The following is a 21618-nucleotide window of genomic DNA, read 5'->3' as shown; positions in this document are numbered from 1 at the left end:
CTTGTTTTTGTGATTAGGTGATGAAAGTTTGAATTATATTAACTGTGCACAACAAAGAAAGACAAACACACAGGAATAAAAGTGAATAAGGACGAAAAAGAAAGTTATTGATTCATTGTCTCATTTTCAGGGCTCGGTGTCAGTGAATAAGAATAAGGCTTCGTCATCATACTCTGCGAATTCAGGCAGGGTGAGGTCAGTGTCACCTAACAGAGAAGGAATTCCCTCATCTACGTTGCTGTCCACCTTGTCTTCATCCGGCGTGCTTTCTCGTACTTTGTAATCTGGTGGTATGAGATGTTGATTCATCTTGATCATTGTTAACCTCTCCACATTTTTGGGCGAGAGGCGGCTCCGTTTGGAAGTTACAATGCCACCAGCAGCACTGAAAACACGTTCAGAAGACACGCTTGCGAGTGGGCAAGACAAGTAGTTTATAGCCAGGTTGGAGAGCTGTGCCCACAATTCTTTTTTCCCATGCCAATACGCCAATGGGTCAGCATTACCATAGACCTCTGTTGAGTCATTCAGATAGTCCTGCACCATCAACTCAAGGTCCTCCAAGGTTCCTCCACTTTGCTTACTTTTTGCTGTGACCTTTTGAGAACCAAACCCAAGCCGAGTTAGCCAATCCTCTTCTGCATCCAATGTTACTGTTGTGTCTGGTGCAGATGATCCGGTTGCCGGTGTCTTTAACGGCTGAGAGGTCACTTGTGCCACAGCCACAGGTGCAGAAGTGGATTCTTTTGACCTGGGATGGCCTGCTGATGCTGATGTACTGCCTTTTCCTTCAATTTGCTGCCGTTCTCTTTCAAACCTCTTGGCTGACAAGGCTAGCCAACGTTTGTACTTTGTAACATCTTGATCACCAAAAGGAAAGAATGCTTGGCCTGCCAGCGCCTTTTTGTAGCGCGGATCCAGAATAGTAGCACAAATGTAATGCTGTTCTGAGTGGATCATTTTAAGACGTTCATCACCAAGTAGGCGCTCCAATAATTTCTCCGCCAAAAGAAAAGCGTCTTTCTTTTCTTCATCTTTTTCAAACATAGAAGACACCGCCTTCAGTTGGTGCTCCAGCATGCGCAACAATGGTATAGCTTTTCCCAAATTACAGTCCTCCTTGCTGACTGAACGCGTGAAGACCTCAAAAGGACGAAGCATGTCTGTCAGGCTTTTAACTAGGTTCCATTGCGCCGCATCTAGCCTCAGGTCCTTCTGAGCTGGACCCACTGTTAAGAAATAGTGATCGAGTACCGTATTCTGCTCATACAGACGCTCAAGCATGTAGAAGGTTGAGTTCCAACGTGTTGCCACCTCCTGGATGAGTCCTTTCACTGGCATTCGACGTTCATGTAGCAGGCTCCTCAGATGCTTCCGGGCCTTAAAAGAATGGCAGAAATGGTTGCACATTCTTCGGCAGGTGGCCACTAACTCGCAAGCTGGACTGTCTTCATCACTCAAGAATTTTTTAACAACCAGGTTTATACAGTGCGCCAAACACGGCACTCTGAAATACTCACCCTGCTCCATGCCCTTAACTGCATTGGCGCCATTATCTGTGGAAACATAACCAATCTGGCGTTTTTTTGGGAACAGCCAGTGAAAGACCTTTGTGTTAAACTCATTCAAAATGTTTTCTGCTGTGTGACGTTTCTCCAAGCCAAACATGGCTAGTGTTGCATGTTTCCGAGCAGCTTTAAAATCTTAGTCCGGGTCAACACCTGCGTTTAGCTTTGCTTTAACCCCTGAAAAAGAGACCCAGTGTGCAGTGATGCACATGTAATCAGCGCCTGCGCCACTGGTCCACATGTCTGTTGTCTGATGTATAGTGTGAACAGCACTCTTCTGCAAAGCTGCCCCAATCACCTCCAGCACATCTTCATGTAGTGCTGGAACTGCAACTCTGGCAAAATAGAACCGGCTAGGAACCTTCCATTTAGGGCAGAGCGCTGCCACTAATTCTAGAAAACCAACCCCTTCTACAAAAGAAAAAGGGAGAAGGTCCAGAGCTAGCATTTTAGCCAGCTTAGTGTTATACAGACGCGTCAGTGGGTGGTTGCGTTCATATGGCGCGTCTGAAAAAAGCATGTGTCTAATGCTGCCCTGGACCAAGCATTTATGGGATGATGATGATTTCTTTGACCCAGTTACGCTCGCTGATGAACTTTTTCGCATTGGTGTCTCACTCTCTCCCACACTCTTAGTGTGGCTCACATGGGGTGTGCTGCTGACAGGGGTACTGGGTGTAAGTGAAGTGTTTGACACGTCTTCTTCCTCCTCGTCATCATCAGATGAAACATCAACGTTTTCTTGACTTATAATTCGGGCTTCCTTGATCTCCTTTAGGTGCGCAAACCATTGGACAGCGTGCTGTCTCCTAAGATAACCTCTCTGGCCTCCGGTACCATAGTTGGTACCAAACTTACCACGACTAACTGCATGCTTACAAATGCTACAAATGGCGAAGTTTTCCCTTTTTGGGCAAACACTAAAGAAGTCCCAAACTGGGGACTTGAATTGTCTGTGGGGGTCGGAGGAGGCGGCGATACTGGTGGTGGTCATGCTGCTAATGCCAGATGAAGTGGAGGATGTGGATTGCCGAACTTTACTACGTTGTGCACTTTCACCACCACTAATTGAGGTCGAGGTGGATGGAGGTCCCTTCTGGCGAGGAAGAAATATGGAAGCGGTAGGTGTTGGTGTACTAGTTAACTCCAATAATTGTGGTGTTTCCATTGCCTCCTTGTCGACAACATCATCATCACGCTCAGCAGCTTCTCGGGCTAGGGTCAAAATGTCTGTTTGCTGCATGCCCGCTGAGGCTAGAGTGAAGCCTATGATGACTGCGTCGTCGTCGTGAGAGTCTTCATCAGCAGCAGTATCCGCCACTTCTTGTTGAGCCTCATCACACTCCATAAGTATGAGACTTTGGACGAGCTTCCTTTTACGCTTAACTACCTTTGTCAGATCATGGTGTGCCTCACTCTCAGACGGCAGTGGTGCTGGTTCCCAATTTTGATCCATATCATCAGAAGGAGGTGTGCTTGAAGAAGATGTAGACACCACCCTTGATCTCTTCCTTGCTAGGGGTGTGGAAGACAATGAATGATCATCAGGAGGAGTGGCTTCCTCAAATGATACCTCGCCTTGATTGTCGATTTCCTGATGTGCCCCTACTTCGGGAGGAACAACTATTGTGGGCACTTGTGACCCTCCATGCACCTCTGCTTGCACATCTCCTTGCGCTGCCTCTCCTTCCACTTGTACTTGGGCTTGTACTTGCACATGTGGTTGTTGTTGCGGCTGTGGTTGTTCAACACTCGTCAGATGAGTTACAACAACCTGCGTTGATTGAGGGACATTGCTGCTACTTTCTTGCGATGAGCCAACATCACTGGTCGATGGTGATTGAACAACTAGACTAAGTGCCTCTGCAGCACTCAAGGGCTTGGACTTAAGTTGGCGTGGTGGTGGTGGTGGCACTGAGCCCAATGGAGCGGGGGTGCTGCTCCCAGCTTGGTCCCCAGCAGATCCCGCTGCTGCTGCAGGCGTACTTTTTTTTTACTCCCAAAAAATGTGACGGGCGGCACACCAGTCTCCTTGGTAACTTGCTTCTTCTGCTCCTTACTGGCAACTTTCTCGCTAGAGGAGCTACGAGGAACTTTTTTTGGGGCCATCTTGTTCAGAGCAGGTCAGAACAGCAGGCCGCAGTTGCACGAGTTGCAGAGTTGTCTGTGGCCAGACGTGACGTCGCGTGACGTTATGCTGCACACACACACCGCTGCAGGACTTATTCCTGGCACTGGTGGTTCTCTTGAGTCTTGTGCACCTAAAAGCAATGGAAGACAGAGGAACATCAGTTCAGTTATACACCCCAAAAATCGAAAATCACTGAAAAATCAGCACAATCCCAAGCCCTCCATGATGTTTAAATTCAAGACACCCCACAGAAAGACTAGGCCCATGCAACACTCACTACCCCTGGGCATAAAGGTTGAAAGCTAGACAAAATGGTTGCAGACCTAAGAACACTGCCTGCATTCAAAATGGCCCCCTGCCTCCCAGCACATGGCCAGGGCCTTCCTGTAGCAGCACTCAAAAGGGCCCCCACCCACATGGCCTGTCCCCATGAACACCCCAAAAAATAGAAAAACACAGAAAAATCAGCACAATCCCATGCCATCCATACCCTCCATGATGTTTAAATCCAAGACACCCCACAGAAAGACTAGGCCCATGCACCACTCACTACACCTGGTGAAAAGGCCACAACAACAGCCCAAAAAAACGAAAATCACAGAAAAATCAGCACAATCCCAAGCCATCCAGGCCCTCCATGATGTTTAAATTCAAGACACCCCACAGAAAGACTAGGCCCATGCAACACTCACTACCCCTGGGCATAAAGGTTGAAAGCTAGGCAAAATGGTTGCAGACCTAAGAACACTGCCTGCATTCAAAATGGCCCCCTGCCTCCCAGCACATGGCCAGGGCCTGCCTGTTGCAGCACTCAAAATGGCCCCCACCCACATGGCCTGTCCCCATGAACACCCCAAAAAATCGAAAAACACAGAAAAATCAGCACAATCCCATGCCATCTATGCCCTCCATGATGTTTAAATTCAAGACACCCACAGAAAGACTAGGCCCATGCACCACTCAATACCCCTGGTGAAAAGGCCACAACAACAGCCCAAAAAAACGAAAATCACAGAAAAATCAGCACAATCCCAAGCCATCCAGGCCCTCCATGATGTTTTTATTAAAGAGACCCCACAGAAAGACTCAGTCCACCTACCACGGAGTACCCCTGGGCAAAAGGCCCCAACAACAGCCCAAAAATCGAAAATTCCAAAATTGTAGTTGCAGCAACTGTAATGCCCCAAACAAACTTACTTGTGAAATTTCTAATCCAAAAGTGATCCCAAGAAAGTCAAAAAGGCCTGAAATCCAAATATCCAGCAGCATCCACAAAAAGTAATCCTTCCACTGAAGAATCCGAATGAAAGTGACCAGCACATGAAGAAAGCACTGGGAGGAGCCTGCTGGACAGGAACAGGAAGTTGGAGACTGTGGGGGTGGGGCACTTCCTTCCTCCCCCCCCCCCCCCCCCCCCAAATGGACTCCTTGCAAAAAAAGTGCAGGCAAATGTCAACCTGAGAAGTTATTCTGATAAAAATCATCATTTCCAGAAGGTTTATGCTGCTTGCTGGTGGATTTCTTGTGCAGAATTGCAAATTTTGTATTTTCGCGAGTGCGAGATTGTTGCTGCCCGCCGCATCTACGTGTTCGCAATTGCGAACTCCCGCGATACGTGATCACGGCGTACTCGCGTTGACAAACTCTCGCTGTGCAAGGTGGCAAGCCGCGATGACGTAATCGCGGTCGCCAAACTCCCGCGGGATCCCGCAGCAAGATCCAAAATGGCGCAGCACTCGCAAAATATCGAGAAAAACAACTCGGCAAACGCTGAATGACGGTAAGTGAACGCTACACGCCGCAAAATTGTATCAACAAGAAAAAAAAATCCGCTGCGTGCGAATTTGCGGATTTTCGGTAAATTTGCGAGTGTTCGCGGATTGCGAATTTACCGAAAATCCGCAAAATCCGCGAGCGGAACGGATTTTCCGCCCATGCTTACTCCAGGGGATGGGGTCCCTGGGGCCCAAAGGTCAACCCTACACTGCACATGTCAAAGGCTGTGTGCGGTTTGCAGCCTGCTGGAGGTTTGGTTACAGGGCCTAGTGGCAGGCCAAGACCTGTTACCAACCCCAGCTGCTCACAGCCTTTGGGATTGCCTGCCTGTGGGGAGTTGGTAGTTGGGCCTGGCTGCAACACAGGCCCTGTGGATAACCCCACACCAAGCATGAGCAAAGACCCTGCACATTGAGGTTGGCTGCCTAAGGGTTTCTGCGCGCAGGGGTTGGACGGTCAACCTCATGTGTGATAAAAGGTGTGTACAGCATGATATTGGCTGCCTATGGGTGGGTTGTCTGCCTCTGGGTGGGTTGGTTATTTTCACATTTGGCTATTTCAGTGAGTCTATATACATACATACTGACATACATAATTATATCAGAAAACATATTAAGGTAGACATTCAGCCCCACAAATCAACCCCCCTACTGTCTGACTCTTAATATCCCTATATTCTTTCAGTAGTTTAGACACAGCAGGTGCACTGGAAGAAGGGTCCATCCATCCATCCATTCAGATGAGATGATCAACAGAGAGTAAAGGGGGTAAGAGTTGAGTAACAGACTTATATAGGCTATAGGCGCTATCCTTTGCATTGCCCACCATTATAGCAAATGAGTTCTACTTTATGGAGGCATTCAGAAAGGCATTTTCTTACTGGTTCATATTAAATAGCATGTAGTAAGGAGTCTTGCAAGTGTAACTTGATGAACAAGTTATTTACCTTTGGTAACGCTCATTCCGGTAAAGAGTCCATCTAACTGCATATTCCTCACCTTTTGAATAGTCACCAGGTGTCAGACTGGACCTTGGGACTATTTAGCAGTATACCTCTGTGTGACCATGGGTGGTGATGTGCACTCCACACTGATGCTGTTCCACTCTGGAAATGACGTGCAGGGTCAATATAGGCACCAATCCCACGCATTGATGTCAGGGGCTTTCGTGGCTATCTGCGCTCCCAGTTGTAGAGCCCCAACATCAAATTGGCTTTGACCGGTGTGCAGATTCCTAGACTTGAGATAATTTTAGCTTGCAAGTTATAGTTGACTCAGTAAACTATGACTGGCAAATGTCAGCAATCTTTAGTGTAAGACTGGCATTTCCACCGTAACCATTTTCACTTCAACCTTTGTTTTAGTTTTTTGTGAATTTCTAGGAATTATTTTTACTTAAAGATTGATCTTCTTATCCAACCTAACTATAACGTTACTTTAACTTTTGCATTACAAAAAACATAGGAATTCACTAAAAAATTAAAGATGATCTTACTACCATACCGTCATTGGCTTGTAGCAGACTGGCCCTGCACCCAACCCCACTGGGGATGGCCAATTTCCTCCCCCACGAATGCCAGCTAAGGAAAGCGCTTATTGCACTATAAAGGGTGTTTAAAATATGGCCACTCTACTGGCTTTATCAAGGGGTCAACACATCAATATGTAAAAGGTAGGCCCATTGGTGTTATGGAGGTCTGGCCATATCAATATATCAGACAAGCCTATTGGCTTTCTGAAGGGGTCACCATATCAATATATGAAGGCACGCCTATTGGCTTTGTCAAAGAGACACCACCTTAATAAAACAGTAATCCTGTTCTGATTAAACAGTATAAACCAATATAATCCAATTCTATATTCAAGGCATTCATTTTTAATAACAAGCATTGCAATGTTAGTCAATCAATAAACCTATAAATAAATCAACATTAAACAGTGTCAGAGTCTTTCTTTTACACTCCTCAGGCAATACAATACAGCCATAAGGCCAACCACAATAGGTCCGGCTGAATAGCAAACCTCTAGCTCTGGGAATGCTTACAACCCCCATGAACCTTTCCTGGGGTCACACTGTAAACACCCCAGGAAATGTTGGGTTATCTTTTAATAAATGATTGCTCGAGGGAAGGAGGGGTCTGGAGGAGGGGGCCTGTGCTCCCTACATTCCCCTGTAACATGTTGGTAGTGCCTGATCCCCAGCTTAGTGCACTGCAAAGCTGTAAAACATATGTAAATATGCTTACAAAGGACTTTATGGGACGCTCCTTGACAGGAACAGTCTACAATACATTAGCAGCTCTGCCTGCTCATTTATTGCTTTTGGCATCTTTTTGTGGGTGCCGCGATCCCACCTAGGACACCACAGCTTTCATATTGTTGGGAGCCTGTTGGAGGGGGGACTAATTTGTGCACACCAAACTAATGTGAATTAGCAGCTGCACATTGTGTTGGCCTATTAATCATTACCAAAGTGTGCTGCAGTACCCGACGTGCAGCAGGAAAGCGACTCAGAGGAATGTGATGAAACCGAGAGAGTGAAGCAGCAGGAACCAAGAGGGGAGCAGGAGAGGAGAGGGATCAGACAGAGCGGGATAGGGTAAGTGTGCAAAAAAAAAAAATGCTACTGCAGTCTGTCTCTGCCTGCATATGAGAGAATGTTGGGCTCAACCCTCGCTTAATATTGCCCTGACATATTTGTCTGAATTCTTGGCATATGTGGGCATGATGGTGCACATCCATGGTACAATGTTGTCAATGGCATAATGATGGATTTTCTTGGTGATTTTGCTTTGTGAATATTCTTATTGAAATGTTTCTCATTTGTGCAATACTGCCCATGGTAAAATGGTGGTATTCATGGAATATTTATGCATCCTCAGGTGAGATATTGTGCTTCCTAGAAATAGTGGTAATTCTTGGCCTATTGTGGGCATCTATGGAATAGCAGTGCCCAATCTTGGCGTAAAGCTGGCCCTGGCATCATAGTAATTCATGGCGTATTGTAAGGTGCATAGTTCTACAATTGGTACAGTGCTGGTCTGGCATCGTCTTAATTCTTTGTATGCCGTGGGCACATATGGCATGATTGTGCCCACCCTTGGGATACAGCTGGCCCAGATATAATGTTGGTAATTCGTGGCATATTATGAGCACTCCAAAACTAAAAACTGGCTAGTAATCCTTTACATGTATGTGGCATGGCATCTCCTTTCCCACACCTGCTATAGAGCTGGCCCTGGCATAATGAGGATAATTACTTCTATATTGTCAATATCCTTGGCTAGATAGTACCCATCCTTTCGGCAATCCTGACTCTGGAAATGGTGGAAACTCTTGGCATATTGTGGGTCGTCATGAGTTTTGGGGTGGGGGGACTACACATGGTAAAGCGCTGGCCCTAGAATAATGGAAGAGATTATGGGCTTCTTTTGGGCATCCCTGGTATGGTTTTTGGCACGCAGGGCCCTAGGAAATCTGCATGACAGGTGTGTGTACCCAAAGTTGAGTGGACCGTGGACGGTGCTGACCTCAAAGACTTTGAGGCAATGTGTCCCTAGATACAAGATTCAAACAGCATTTCAAAATACATGCATTAAGGAAGGAGTGACTCAAAAAGGGAGTTTGAGATTAGAAATTAGAAAACCATGAATGTTTATTACAAAATGTAAAGGTACAATACAGAAATAATCAAATGCAACAGGAAACTCATTGAATTGCATATAAATCCTTTGACATTAAGGCTATCAAATGCAAAATGATATAATAATGGTAGAAAATCAGAGAAAATAGTAAGTCTCAAGTGTGCTGCAAAATCAGTAATACATCGGGTAGCGTTCCATAGCTCAGGAAAAGTCTCAAAATATTCTCTGGCTCACCCACAAACTCAAGAGTTACTATACAGTTTTCTTGCAAAGAAATTGTTATGACAGCAAAGTCAGCATGACATGATCCTTGAAATCACACTGTAGAATGTCACAATACCCTACCACCTTAGCATTTACCCACTACACATGAATACTGATTCGCCCCTTACACAATATCGTGTGAAGGGTGTTAGAACCCACAAGCAACATAAACAGAGAACCATTGTGAATGAATGTACTACAGTCTGCAACAGGGACAATCTTAGAGAATGTAGCAAAATGATTTCCTCTAGCGAGCTCTTTGAGAAGTGTTACACAGAAGTAAACAATCCATGTCCTGCTGCATGTAGTTTCAGGCGAGGAAACCAGAATGAACAACATGATACTGCATCCATTTTTAACAAAATGGCGTCAAAGCCTAACTGAGGCCTTTGTTTGCCTAAGCCAGAAAGAACACACTTTAACATCATAATGATTGTGTTTGCAAAAGCTTTATGTCAGTGTACAGGTGTGAATTGAGGTGTAGAGAAACTGGTATTAATGCACATTTTAATTCAAATGAACGCAAACTCTCATGATGGTGCCCAATACTTGTACTGTGATGGCCCTGGCACAGTGGTGGTAAACCTTCACTCCTGAGGCACAGCCGGGAGCGTCCTTTGTAAACAACTGTATGCTATTTTTAAAACTTATCTGTATTCACTTGCGAGTCACAATTTAGTTCTGTGTTGATTTTAAAACACTCACTTTGTTGCTTGACGGTCGTTGGCACACCGCGCTGTGGATTTTAGCACAGCCGTGGCCCCTCGACAAACTCCCCTCCGCTGCCGCCATTACCAGCGTGCAACCGGTCACGCCCCCAGCGAGGCCACGCCCCCCGAACTATAAATAGCGCTGACATTCGAGCGCTGAGGCAGAAACCTTCACTCCTGAGGCACAGCCGGGAGCGTCCTTTGTAAACAACTGTATGCTATTTTTAAAACTTATCTGTATTCACTCGCGAGTCACAATTTAGTTCTGTGTTGATGTTAAAACACTCACTTTGTTGCTTGACGGTCGTTGGCACACCGCGCTGTGGATTTTAGCACAGCCGCGGCCCCTCGACAAACTCCCCTCAGCTGCCGCCATCACCGGCGTGCAACCGGTCACGCCCCCAGCGAGGCCACAGCCCCCCTCCTGCCCTCTCCCGTCTATAAACCATGTGTATGTGGAGGAAGCGCAGCGGACGAGCGCAGCGGGCGCGACGAATGCGCGCCGAAGGCGTGCTTAAGGCAAGCTCGTCTGCGCTCGTCCGCGCCGAGTCCGGGCCTAGGGCCACCCCCCTTACACCCCTAACTGCGAAACCCAGGCAGTATAGCTCCGAAAAACTCCAAGAACTAAGACTCCTACAAAAGAACTGTAGCCAACATCCTTATCACGTTGAATGTCTTCCATATACATGCAACCTCTGTAAATCTACCCTCAAGCCCCAGCCACCCTCAGACCAATGCCACGAGTACCGCATGTTCTTGCTAAACTGTAGGTCTCTGCCCAAGCATAAGAACGAATTTGCACTCCTGATGGAAGAACATAAGCCCGACATTGTCTTCCTAACGGAAACTTGGCTCACCTCAGACTCTGACCCGGCCTTGGTCACAGCCATTCCCCCTGGCTTTCAAATCTCCCGCCAAGACCGGCCAAAAGGCAGAGGAGGAGGACTAGCAATTGTCCACAAAGAGCAGTTCCTTTGCCGAATCATCTCAGAATGCATTCCGGATTGCGAAAGCCTAGCTTTTAGTCTGGAGCTTTCCCCGAACAACTGTTTTTCAGGTACCCTCATATACCGACCCCCCGGCCCCCCAAAACAATTCCACAACCAACTAGCACGGATTGTGGCAGACCGAGTCAGCACTACTGCCAACTTTACTTTGTTGGGTGACCTTAACTTTCACTTCAACTCCAAAGCAGATCATACGGCAGCTCTTCTTACAGATGACCTCGCCGCGCTACAATTACACCAATTGGTCAGCTCCCATACTCACGTTCAAGGGCACCTGCTGGATCCTGTTTTCAGTAACTGTCCTAACCTGACAACTGGTCTACCTCTCCCTCTCCCATGGACTGACCATCTATTGGTCCCCTTTTCTTGGTCTACCCCCAGACCCTCAGCCGTCAAACCCACTATAAGAATAGCCAGGCCTTGGTCCCGCCTCCCTACCGAGACGTGGACCAAAAAACTGTCCAGCAACCTACCACCGCATAATGAGGACCCATGCCTCGCAAAACTCTCTTACGAGGAATGGATCACCCAGTCACTTGATCACTCTTTACCTAAACGGAAAACCACCACAAAACGCTCTCACAAATCTGCTCCGTGGTACTCAGAATCCCTCAGAACAATAAAACGCCAGTGTAGGCAAGCGGAAAGGAAATGGCGCCTGGACTCTTTACCAGAAAACAAAACCCAATACCAAAAGCTACTTAAAGAGTACAAAGAACAAATCAAAGCCAGCAAAACAGCATATTTCGCTAACGAAATTATCCTAGCCAAATCTAAACCTAGAGAAATCTTCCGTATTGTGAAAAGCCTCACCAAACTACCACCCAGCCTGGGAGAGACCAAGACCGCAGAACACTGCAATAACATGGCAGATTTCTTTCTGCAAAAAATCACTACCATCTATGAATCCTTTCCTGTTTTACCCAGCACCTCCTCTAGCCTGAGCAACTCTGGCCTGAACCCCCCTCCCATACTGGACCACTTTACCCATCTCAACCTCACGACTCTTGAGTCCGTGGCAAAAAAAGTCAAATCTGGGTCTCCTGGGGACCCAGCCCCGCCAGACATCATTATGTCAGCTTCTGCTATCACCCTGCCCGTCATAATGGACCTCCTTAATTCCTCCATTACTACTGGCATAGTCCCGCTAGAATGGAAACAAGCCATGGTTCGAGCCCTATTAAAGAAGCCCAACCTAGACCCCTCAAACCTCAGTAACTACCGGCCAATCTCTCTTCTCCCCTGGCTCAGTAAAATCCTAGAGAGACATATCAACAGCCAGCTGGTCAAATATCTAGAAAACCACCAGCTTCTTGATCCTACTCAAACGGGCTTCAGACCAAGACATGGCACCGAAACCGCGCTCCTCATGGTCACCGAGGATTCCAGAACCATCCTGGATCAGGGAGGATCAGTGGCAGTGATCCTCCTTGACTTAAGCGCGGCCTTCGACACGGTCAGCCATGACATACTGCTGGACCGCATGGCAAACATCGGCATAAAAGACAAAGCTTTGTCTTGGTTCGAAGCCTTTTTACAGGACAGATCCTTCCGGGTATTTGACGGAACCTCATCTTCTACCAGCAGACCATTAAGATGTGTAGTACCACAGGGCTCCTCATTAAGCCCGGCGCTCTTCAACATCTATGAGGCCACTAGCTGAAGTTGTTCGTCAGTATGGAGTTAAAATCATTTCCTATGCTGACGAAACTCAGCTGGTGGTCTCACTGGCGCAGGAAGCTAACCACACTACGAAAGGAGGGCTCAAGAAATGCCTAGAGGAAGTCAAAGATTGGATGTCCTCCTCCTCACTAAAAATGAACGGGGACAAGACTGAGCTTATGCTCCTGGGCCCTGCCGACCCCAACTCCCTCAGCACTCTATGGCCACCCTGCTTAGGCGTCCCCCCGGCCCCCAAGGACAGTATTAAGAGCCTTGGGGTATGGCTAGACAGATCTGTCTTTTGGCACCCAATCCACCAAACTTGCAGCCACCTGCTTCGGCCTCCTCAAAGTGCTAAGGAAGGTCATCCATCTCCTACCTATGGAGGCAAAACAAGTAGCCATCCAGGGCCTTATCCAGTCACGACTGGATTATAACAATGCCCTTTACCTCGCTGCCCCAGAATATACGATGCGGGGACTACAAACGGTGCAGAACTGCGCCACGCGCACTCTACTTCAGATCCCTCGGCGTCAATCAGTCAAAAACGGATTGAAAAAATTGCTTTGGCTACCCACTCGCCAAAGAATACAATTTAAAGCCCTATGCATTGCGCACCAGGCGTTCTGGTAAACGGGCCCCCTTATCACCCTCAACCTACTTTCACACTACCAACCCACTAGGAATCTTCGATCCAACCAGACTTATATGGCCACAATTCCCAGAATAAAAAAATCCAGAACTGGCGGTAGGACCTTCACCTACAACGCCTCCAAGCTATGGAACACCCTACCCCTTTACCTAAGAAACAACCCCAATCTCTCTTCATTTAGGAAACAGTTAAAAACTTTCTTCTTCAATGCCCCCCAATAATTCCCTGGTCACCTCCTCTCGTTCTGTTGGTTTTTAGCGCTTGGACGCCCCTGGGCAGCAATCGCGCTCTATAAGTCTATATACAATTACAATTACAATTACAATCTTGTAGGCATCCATAGCATGATAACCTTGACCCTGGCGTAATGTAGGTAATTCTCCTGCATGTTGTGTGCATCCCTGGTATGAAGGCTCGCTCACCTGATATAGTGCGGGGTCCCAGCTAAATGATAATTATTGGCATATTTTAGTCATTGAGCATAATGCTACAGATGCTGATGGTGGCTGGCCTTGTTATATTGACAATAAATCTTGGCATATTTAAGACTTCCATGTTATGATGAAACTCAAATAGTTCTTGCCCTTCTATAATGATAGTAGTCTTTGGCATATTGTGGCTCTAGGGATGGGCAGCACTTGAATCAGTGCATCATTGGTGGGAGTGAATAGACTTTAGGCGTACTCTTTTATTATATACACTCACTTTTGAGAATGATATGCTTTGTGCCCCATGCAGATGTCCATACATCAAAGATGGAAAACCTATTAGTGTTTGAGGCTAATCCCAAGAAAGATTACACAAAGGCTAACCTTCTTTGAAGCCCTGGCTGTCTTTAAATATGTTTGGATCCTCAGTGCTACCCCCTTAGGCTTGTGATATTGGTCTTATTTCATGTTCTTAGTGTCCTTAAATATATGTTTAATGGAACTTCACTGGAACTTCTTAGCAGGACCGCTATTCATTTTATTCGGTAGCACCAGGACCTGCGTATAAACGGGTTGCTAACCTTTTAATGGTGTAACATTGAATGCTCAGAAAACAGACCAATGGTTGAATTGGCATCAAGAATGGTCTTCCAGTTTTCACTACCGAGTAGGTGTGATGGAAACTAACATAGTGCATGGAAGGCAGCAATGGTGTACTAGTACAAGCTTCCCTCACAAACATAAAAAATGCAGAATAGGTATCTGTAGAGCAAGCCTTCCTGACCCAAACAGAGCAGATACAATGCATAAAGCAGCAGTGAAAGCTTCACCCCCATACACCCAAGTACAAGAAGAAATGTAAGCCCCACTTCTAGACATAGCGAGTACTTTACAAGCACAACCAGGATATGCTTTATTTTATGTCCGGTTATGAGTAGCTCACCCCTTATGCGTTTGCACTTGTCCTACATTTCCTATTCTGAAAGAGACTTCTAACTGCAGATTCCTCACCTTAGAATATTCCCCTGGTGTCAGACTGGGCCTGGAAAATCTTTTGCAGTAGCTCAGTGCACTGGTAGGTGGCTTCGATCGACTCCATGTCGGAAGTGACATTGCGGTGCCTATATAAGCGCCACCCCAGTGCACTGACATCAGTTCCTTTCTTTCTGTGCCAACAGAGCGGATCTGGAGAGCTACCTAGGTCATTTCTTTGGCCAACTTTTTGACCTTTTGTCGACCATTTTTGAGCAGTTGCTCCCAGTGTGCTAGGGACATGTCCCCTGTGCAAACCCTTGCGGGGAATGTCGCAGATGTCTGTGTTTGATCCCCACTTGGTTTGTCTCTGGTGTTGAGTCATAACTCCAAGGTCCGCGTCCAGTGCAAGTTGATGCACCCGAACGTGATTTGTAAGTAGGCAAAGAAGCTCCTAGAGGCGGTAGAAGAGTCTGCACCATTGTCAATCCCGGTGCTGGGACAAACCTCTGGCCTCTCTGTCGTTCCTGTAGACAGTTGTCTTTGCATCATAAGACCTCTTCCTGCACATCGAGTAAGTTAAAGAAGTTCAAGAAAATGTTTCTACATCTTCTGCAGCTGAGAGTAATCTTCTTGGTACCGACAGCCTTCCTGCCATCCATCAAAGGGTGGCTCATTCTGGTGTTCACGGACAATGCCACCTCCATGTGATATCACAGCAAACAGAGCAGGGTGAGGTCATGGAGTATGTGGCAGGAAACTCTGCACCTCCAGACTTGGGTGGATCAATAGGACATTTTTCTGGTGATACTGCACCTGGCCGGCTCCTTGAACGCTAGGGTGGATGAACAATACTGTTGATGCATAGTGGATCATGAATAGCATCTACACCCAGAGGTCACACGAGGTCTCTTCTAAATATGGGGAGAACCTTGGCTTAATCTGTTCACGGCTGCTGAAAACGCTCAATGTCAGCACTTCTGCTCTTTGGAGTTTCCAAAGTGGCCCTCACTCTGAGTTGGAGACGCATTCCATTTAGCATGGAACTCGGGACGCCTGTAAGCCTTTCCGCTGATACCACTCCTGCCCAGAGTTCTCAAGAAGGTCCGGACCGGCTCATCCTAGTGGTTCTAGATTTAGCATGGCGAATATGGTATCCCAAACTCCTGAGCATGAGACTTGGTCCTCTGATAAGGCTGCCCTTTCAGGAGGATCTCCTGGCACAGCAGCAGTGCATGGTCCTGCACCAGAATCTCACACTTCACCTTCATGAATGGAGATTGAGCAGTAGCAGTTGAGAGTTTTCAATCATCCTCCAGAGGTCTGTGATGTCATCTTCGCAGCCAGGTGTCTCTCCACCAAAAATGGTCTACCCCTGCTATTGAGATAAGTTTGCGGCCTGGTTCTGCTCATTTCATGGGACCCCCTTTCTGCACCACTATCTGAGGTGTTGCTGTTTTATCTTTAGCCGGCAAGTACTAGCCCTGGGCATTGTTAAGGGGTACTTTTCAGTCATTTTGGCTTTCCTAGGGGTGCCGGACCAACCTTTATTTTTCAAGTCACCTGTTATGACTCATTTTCTGAAAGGTATACAACACTTGTTTCCTCCTACCCCCTTTGTGATGCACAATGGTACCTCATTCTGGTCCTCACTTTTCTTATGTGTTCCCCCTTCGAACCACTACACATCTGTCCTTTACGACTCTTGACTCTCAAAACGGTCTTCATAGTGACCATTACATCAGCCCGGAGGGTCACAGACCTACAAAATCAGTCAGTCTAGCCTCCTTACACCAGGATTTTCCCTGACAAACTGGTCCTTTAGACACATGCCTTCTACTTGCCAAAGGTGGTCACCCCCTTTATGTCGGCCAGCGTAGCACTCAGCCTATACTTTTCACCCTGCCTCATTCTTCCAAGGAATGGGAGAGACTTCATTGCCTGGACCCGAAGAGAGCTCTGTGATGCTATATTGATTGCACCAAAGTCCATTGGGTGGACAATCAACTTTTCATCAGGTTCACTGGAGTGAAAATGGCAAGGCTGTGGAGGGGTGGACCATTGATCAATGGACTGTACTTTGCATTAAGATCTGCTAAGCACCTGCTAAGAAGCAGCCTTCTGAAGACTTGTGGGCCCATTCTACCAGGGACAATGCCACTACTGCAGTGTAAGTATGTTGGGTACCTCTCCAGGGCATCTGCCAAGTGCCTACCGGGGCATGCCTCCACACATTCACAAAGCACTACTGCTTTGACAGTTAGGCCCGCCGAGGTAGGCATTTTGCCAGTTCAGTCCTACAGGACTTTTTCGTTTAAGATATTTTGCAGGCCCGCCTTCTGGGAGGTATTGCATGGTTATCTATTCTAAGGTGAAGAATCTAAGGTTAGAAGTCTCTATCAGAGGACCAAGTTACTTACCTTAGGTAATGCCTTTACTGGTAGAACCTCTCAGCCCAAAGATCCCATTAGATACTGCACACTGGTCAAAACATTGTTTTTTACGTAGCTCTGCATTTCTGGCATGCAAATAGTCACAGGAAAAACTGATATCATATCGCTGGAGTAGCACTTATGAGAGTACTGAGACGTCACTTCCAATGCTGATGTGGAATGGCTGACACCACCCACTGGCCTGCAGAGTTACTACTCAAGATCCAGTCTGACACCTGGTGAATATTCTAAGGTGAGTAAACGGCGGTTAGATAGAGTCTCTACCAGAAAATGTGTTAATGAAGGAAAGTGTCTTTAGTTAAGCATTTATAGTGGCAAAACTACAGGTACCAAAAAATGAGTGGATGAACTATCATGCCTGACGTGTAAAATGTGCATGTGTGGTGCAGAAAATAGCTGATCTTGGGGGAGTGTGCCAAAATATGATGTACTCAATGATATGCATAGTTTATCTTAGTGTTATTTCTTTGCATTCCTGTACATTCAGTTTTCATTTTCCATATCAAATTCAGGAGTCCGAGCATCAGTGGCAGACTGGTAGAGCTTTGATGACATAGTGCCCCCCTATTATTCCTTACCCCGACAGAAAAAGAACACATTCTTAAATTTCACATTGTCATCAATTACTCAAGGATTATTTAATGTGCCTGGAGGCATAATTCCCACTATTCCTCCTGTGTTATTTAATAACCTATCAAACGTGAATTCCAGAAGAACAGACAACAAAAAGCGTTGTGTAAGTTAATACTCTGTCTAAGGAACAATACGAAAGCAAACATGCACCAGTACTGTTGCAGTTATATGTCAAGGAGTTAAAATACCAATACCAGGTACAAACTTTGTGTGCCAGTCATTGCCATTTTATGCCCAGGCATTTGGTCCATTGCCAAGAGATGCCAGGTACACCCAATCAACAACAGGCATTACCTTCATATGCCAGGGTGCACCCTCTTATTTGAATTTATACAGTCATATGCCCAGGTGCTGACTTTATAAGACATCATTGCCTTCATAGGCCCAGTACTGGCTCTACTGCTGGTATTCTGATTAGACATCACATACATCCAATAAATAGTAGGTCTTACCATCATTGCCCTGCGTACCACACTTAATGCCAGCTGTGCTGGTATAATCATAAATACCTCCACCAATTGGCAACTACTTCTAATATCCCCAGAAAATCAACCCATTTATCTGGTAGTGGCATTATATGTTTAGGTAATAGATGATATGGTGTCTGACGTGTAGGAGACAAAAAAGTTCAGAGGCCCAAAGTTTTCTTAGAATCGCTCCACTAGGGCTACAGAATGGCTTTCTGGTCCTTATTGCCTTCCATATGCCTTTTATCCATCATCCTACATTTCCTGTCTCTTCAGCTCCTTAAAGGTTCTTTTTCCTACTATTTGTTTCCTCCTTTCATCCTCTCTCATCCTCTGGGTTTAATTTTGATGTTGAAACATAAAGTAATGGCCTAATAATAATTGTCTGTACCCACCACCTGGAACTATGAGAATAAATTAAGCACTATATTCTCTCACCCACTGTTGGAAAGTGGGTTATTAGTAGTGGTAAATGTATCTACCACTGGCAATATGGCCACTAATGCAATATAGGTCTCAGTACAGGTCTTAGAAAATGATTCCATTGCTCAACCCTAGGTAGCTTGGCTGTGAGCATGCAGGCTTAACTTCAAAGACAGGTACGTAGAGCATTTAAGAACACAAATTCAGTAAATAATTAAGACACCGCTCACAATATAAATCGTACACCAATTAATAAAAGTAGTAAAAATGTTTATCTTTAAAATGATTCCAAAGCAAAAAGAATCCAATGTAGGGAACCAGAGATATTAATATGTAAAGATTTTGCACTATATAGCACTTAGAAACAGATAGCGCCTAATGGGACATTTGGTTGCACCAGACCGGGTCAAAGTTTCAGGCTGACAGTGATTGAGCCTTGCGCGGCTAACTTCCGCGGTAGGTCTCTGTCAGAGATTTTACCTTCTGACTTAAAAACTGTTCTGGATCTTTTCTTCCTGGGGTCCCTCGAAGCTCTCAGCCAGTCCAGATTCGGTGATGGTTCACCGGTTGGCGTTGCTACGAGCTCCCAGTCAAACTTGTGGTATTCTGACCTCCGGAGCTTTTCCCGCAGGATGGACCAGGGATCCAGAGCGGCTCGTGGTTGAATGTGGGCAGCTGGCTCTTGCTGTTGGTCCTGGTCACCTTTCCTACGTTCAGACTTAAAAACTTTTACAGAGCTTTTTCTTCAGGGGTCCCTCAATGCTCTTTACCAGGCCAGCTTCGGTGAGGGTTAACCGGTTTGGGTTTTAGCTTACTCCCAGTCAAACTCTGGAAGTTGGACATCCTGAGCCTTTTAGCGGGACAAAACTGGACGGCAGGCCGGCTCAGGGTTTGAGGGTCTCCAGCGTGCAGGCCGGGTCGAGTCAGTCCACTTATGGATCTTTTTCCCCAAAGTTGCTCCAAACGTCTAAGAACGTTTTCCTTAAGTTACCCAAAGGGTCCAAAACTTACTCCAAGGGTCTGGAAGCTCCAAGATGGTCCTTGAAAGTTTGGGACTTCAGTTCCCACAGTCCACTTGAACAAAACCCTTACAAATCCACTGGTAGGACACCAGGCTGAGGATTCTTGGCGGTGATGTTCCAGGTGAGCTCAGTTAACCTGTATCTTGCAGGGAAGGAGTTATTTAGTCCTTTTGAAGCAAGTTAAGTCCACAGGGCTATAGTTCAGATTGTAAGTAACAGAAGAAGATGCCAGTACTGATAGACTTAGTTAAACAATGAGATAAATCTTCCACAAACAGAAAATCAAATTCCAGAAAGGGAATGCTCAATAGTCGCAATTTTATTTTATAAAGAATTTCAACAATAAAAGGTTCTTTTTACATTTACCGGGAAACACAGTGGGACAAGATCAAAATTGAGAACGGACACATAAAAATACAATCACCTGGAATGAACCATCATTCAAAACCACAGTCATGTCACATTCGCCACACATTCAACGCATACACACACTTAGCTCAAGCGTACCATATATACAATTTATACAAGGGACAAGAAATATATATACACAACTGGAACTGCATTAATTAAACGAAAATGTTCACATTTTTGATTAACTGGAAATACAATGCCAAGGATTTTACAATATAAAGAAGACTTTGCGCAAATGAATAAAGATTATTACTCTCCAACAATTAAATGTGAGGTCTATACACAAGTTTGGTTATTGAATCAAAAATTGGCAGTCCAGTGAAGAAAGGGGGGCCTACGCGTTTCGAATCTCCTTGGATTCTGTGGAGATTCTCATCAGGGCCTCAGGCAGCTGTACAAGGGAAAGGAACCAAAAAGAACATATATCTTAATTATAGGAAAAACACAGAAATGACAGTTTAAGGTAGCACTTTTACACATCTGTATCTAGCATGATCACAGTGACACAAATAGCGTCTACAACAAGACTCTCAAGACTCAGTGAGAGCCCACTAGGTCGATCTATTCAATGGAACAGTGAGGCTCTAAGATGGAGGGTGGTTTTGAAATACAAACTGAGTGGTAGGATTAAGCAGGTCTCAGGGAAGGAGCTGAGTTCATATGGTTGTACCCACGGGGGTGGGCTCATTATACTAATGGTCTAGACAGTCATAACTTACCGTCACAGTTTCTGCAAAATAGGCTGACAGTAGTCCAAATGAATAAGAGTGGGGAGTTTGCAAGCGTGGGGTGAAGGATAATCTGGAATGCAAGGAGAAGTATTTATAGTACCAGCACATGGGATTGGTTGGACGCAGTGGGGGTGTGATCTACAAACTGCTCTTACCCCTGTGTAACGAAACGTGTCCAAGCGGCACAATCAACTTGCTTGTAGTTGGCCGGAATAGGGAATGACACGATGACCTGTTGCTATTCAGCGTCGTGTCTCTCCTGTATAATTCAGGCACACTGTCCTGTAGTCACCAAAAAACAGGGTAATTAGAAGAAGTTGAAGCGGGGGAGAGTGTGAGAACTGTATATATTGACTGGAGGGCAGCATCACCTGTCTGGCGCGAGGTAACAGCCTGTCTTAATCAGGCATTTCCACCGATGGTGGCAGAGTCAGCACAAGTCGGTTTTAGTCGCGTGTGCTGTAAGGAGATAAGCACACAAGACCAGCGCATTAGAACTGGCCTAATTTAACGAGTGAATGGGGTGAAAAAGCTAGACTGACTAACTGAGGGGCAGGCAGGGTAACTGGTGGTCTCTTACCTGTGGAACGGGCTTGTATCGTCTCGGTGCATCAATCGGTCGGCGTCTCGGCATACACTGCTCACTCGCGCATGCGTGTTTGGTG

General features: G+C 46.1%; 1 long non-coding RNA gene across 1 annotated transcript; it reads right to left on the bottom strand.

Moving 5' to 3' along the window:
- Positions 1 to 20110: 20110 nt before the first annotated feature.
- On the bottom strand, positions 20111 to 21604 carry LOC147710310 (uncharacterized). The gene is made up of 5 exons (XR_015295618.1): positions 21534 to 21604; positions 21325 to 21412; positions 21109 to 21235; positions 20942 to 21023; positions 20111 to 20613 (listed from the first exon to the last, which is right to left on the bottom strand). It is a non-coding gene; the product is annotated as an uncharacterized LOC147710310 (long non-coding RNA).
- Positions 21605 to 21618: the final 14 nt, after the last annotated feature.

The sequence above is a fragment of the Lissotriton vulgaris genome, chromosome 5, assembly GCF_964263255.1.
Source record: "Lissotriton vulgaris chromosome 5, aLisVul1.2, whole genome shotgun sequence".
NCBI lineage: Eukaryota > Metazoa > Chordata > Amphibia > Caudata > Salamandridae > Lissotriton > Lissotriton vulgaris.
The sequence above is the reverse complement of the archived record's forward strand: the minus strand, read 5'-3'. Positions and strand labels throughout refer to the sequence as shown.